This window comes from Tursiops truncatus, chromosome 14 (genome assembly GCF_011762595.2).
Source record: "Tursiops truncatus isolate mTurTru1 chromosome 14, mTurTru1.mat.Y, whole genome shotgun sequence".
NCBI classification, from domain to species: domain Eukaryota; kingdom Metazoa; phylum Chordata; class Mammalia; order Artiodactyla; family Delphinidae; genus Tursiops; species Tursiops truncatus.
This window is the reverse complement of record NC_047047.1, coordinates 13,685,149-13,688,498: the sequence shown is the minus strand read 5'-3', so window position 1 is coordinate 13,688,498 and position 3,350 is coordinate 13,685,149. Positions and strand designations below refer to the sequence as shown.

At 42.3% G+C, this 3,350-nt stretch overlaps 1 non-coding gene across 1 annotated transcript; it reads left to right on the top strand.

Annotated features, from left to right (window-relative positions):
* Positions 1 to 437: 437 nt before the first annotated feature.
* On the top strand, positions 438 to 544 carry LOC117307972 (U6 spliceosomal RNA). The gene has a single exon (XR_004521913.1). It is a non-coding gene; the product is annotated as a U6 spliceosomal RNA (small nuclear RNA).
* The last annotated feature ends 2,806 nt before the right edge of the window (positions 545 to 3,350 follow it).

Below are 3,350 nucleotides of genomic sequence, written 5' to 3'. Positions count from 1 at the left end.
TTCCCTATTTTAAATATAGCCGTGTGTACATGTCAATGCCAAACTCCCAATCTATCCCTCCCCGCCACACACACCCTTCCCCACCCTGGTAATCATAAGTTTGTAACCAAGCTGGACCTTATGGGGCCTTCCAGTGACAGGCCTTCCCCCATATCCTCTGCTTTAGCTCCTCTCTGAAGAACATAGATAACAGTATTTGATGCACATTTCCTGAGTTGTTTTACAGATGTGGAAACCCCTTACCAAATGGAAGATGTAACTACTTGTTGGCCATGAGCTCGGAGCCCCAGGCCTCCTGGAGCCTATAGGTTGATAATGTTAACCCCTGTGACACCACCCTGTTACCTCACCATCAGCCAATCAGAGAATTGTGCACGAGCTGATCACATACCCTGCAACCTGCCGCCCCAAACCTGGCTTTTAAAAATGCTTTGCCAGTGCTCACTTCGGCAGCACATATACTAAAATCGGAACGATACAGAGAAGGTTAGCATGGCCCCTGCACAAGGATGACACGCAAATTTGTGAAGCGTTCCATATTTTTTGAAAAAAAAAAAAAAGAATATCAATGCTTATACAATCAGAATAAAAGTAAATATCAAGTACAAAAAAATAAATAAATAAATGCTTTGCCAAAACCCTTCAGGGAGCTCGGGGATTTCAGAGCATGAGCCACCCATCTCCTTGCATGGCCCTGCAATAAACCTTTCTCTGTTCCAGACTCCGATGTTTTGGCTTGTTTGGCCTCACTGTGTATCAGGCATGTGAATTTGTGCTAACAAGTTCATTCTCTAAGTTTGTGAGTCTGTTTCTGTTTTGTAAATAAGTTAATTTATATCATTTTTTTAGATTCCACATATAAGCGATATCATATGATATTTGTCATTCTCTGTCTGACTTACTTCACTTAGTATGCTGATCTCCAGGTCCATCCATGTTGCTGCAAATGGCATTATTTCATTCTTTTTAATGGCTGAGTAATATTCCATTGTAAATATGTACCACGTGTTCTTTATCCATTCATCTGTCAATGGACATTTAGGTTGCTTCTAGGTCTTGGCTATTGTAAACAGTGCTGCAATGAACATTTGATTGCACGTATCCTTTCAAACCATGGTTTTCTCCCGATACATGACCAGGAGGGGGATTGCTGGATCATATGATAGCTCTATTTTTAGTTTTTGGTTTTTTAAAATATTTATTTACTTATTATTTATTTTGGCTGAGCTGGGTCTTAGTTGTGGCATGCAGGATCTTCATTGCGGCATGCGGACTTCTGAGCTGCGCACGTGGACTCTTAGTTGTGGCGTGCATGTGCAATCTAGTTCCCCGACCAGGGATAGAACCTGGGTCCCGTGAATTGGGAGTGTGAAGTATTACCCACCAACAGGGAAGTCCCTCTGTTTTTAGATTTTAACGAACCTCCATACCGTTCTCCATAGTGGCTGCACCAATTTACATTCCCACCAACAGTGCAAGAGGGTTCCCTTTTCTCCACATCCTCTCCAGCACTTATTGTTTGTAGATTTTTTGATGATGGCCTTTCTGACCAGTGTGAGGTGATACCTCATTGTAGTTTTAATTTGTATTTCTCTAGTAATTAGTGATGTTGAGAATCCTTTCATGTGCCTCTTGGCCATCTGTATGTCTTCTTTGGAGAAATGTCTGTTTAGGTCTTCTGCCCATTTTTTGATTGGGTTGTTTGGGGTTTTTTTGATATTGAGCCGCATGAGCTGTTTGTAAATTTTGGAGACTAATCTCTTGTCAGTCACATCGTTTGCAAATATTTTCTCCCATTCTGTGGGCTGTCTTTTCATTTTGTTGCTGGTTTCCTTTGCTGTGCAAAAGCTTTTGAGTTTAATTAGGTCCCCATTTGTTTATTTTTGTTTTTATTTCCATTACGCTAGGAGACAGCTCAAAAAAGATATTGCTGCAATTTATGTCAAAGTGTGCTCTGCCTATGATTTCCTCTAAGAGTTTTATAGTATCTGGTCTGACAGTTAGGTCTTTAATCCATTTTGAGTTTATTTTTATGTATGATATTAAAAATGTTCTAATTTCATTTTTTTACATGTAGCTGTCCAGTTTTCCCAGCACCATTTATTGAAGAGACTGTCTTTCCTCCATTGTATAGTCTTGCCTCCTTTGTCGTAGATTAATTGACCACAGGTGCATGGGTTTATTTCTGTGAAGACCCATTTTAATTAAATAGTGTCTCCCCAACCTGCCCAATAAAGTCTAGATTGTGAGCCCAATCCAGGGTCATGTGATCTGTGGGAACCTTATCTCCCATTACCTGGTACCATGTGCCTGTCGACTAAAAAAATATATGCACAACCTAAAAGTTGAGAGTTATGTTTTATTTGGTGGGAATTTTTAGGACTTCAAGCCCAGGAGGCAGTATCTCAAGTAACCCTGAGAGAACTGTTCCGAGGAGACTAGGTGGGGAGCTAGGATATATAGCAGTTTTGCAACAAAGGGCAGGTAGTAGGAAGAAAAGATTACTGTTAAGAAAATTAAATATCTCGGTTAAGGAATTTCGTGCTTTTCTATGTATGGAAAGATGCAAGAATCTGGGCTCACCTAAATCATTCTTTTGATTTGCACCTCAGCTATCTGTGGCCAGTATCCTGTGTTTTCGCACCCTGAGTTTCCTCAGGGCTCACAGTGGGGAGTGGCTGCAGTCTGATGGCTGCTACATGGCAGGTACTCTCTTCTTTCCTGAGTTCCCTCAGGGCTCACCAGCTCACCAGTGGTGGCTGCAATGGCTGATGACTGTGACATCCTTTGTTGACTGAAATGGCAGGCCATATTCCATTATTCACTCCCATGCCCCGAGATTCCCTAAACGTTCCCACCTCTTCACCTTTGCTCCTACTGACTGTACCTGCTGAGGCCCAGCTCCTATACCAGCTCTTCTACAAACCCCTCCTGGAACCCCCAGGCCACTGTTGCAGCATTTTGTTTGTACATTAATGATAGCATTTGCCATTAGCTGCCTTGTACTAAGGCTTAACTAGGTTAACTAGCTACAATGCTTCTTTCTTTAAAAAAAAAAAAAAAGTGAGTGGCATGTCCTCATGGCTTGGTAATTTGTAAAATGCCTCCCGTTTTGCCAAACTTGGCACCAAAATTTATCATTCCTACAGATGAGTCAGTAGAAGGGAGAGTTCATTTATTAGCTTAGGTTTGGGAAAAATGCACAAGAAGGATAAGTGTCACCTGGCTGCCCCCCTCCCGGGATGAGCAGGCCTCAATGGAGACCTCACACAGGCCCCTCCCAGGAAAACCCCCAACATCTTCCCCGTTTTCCTGGGTGGGAGAGACTGTCCCTCCGCATGGAGCTAGGG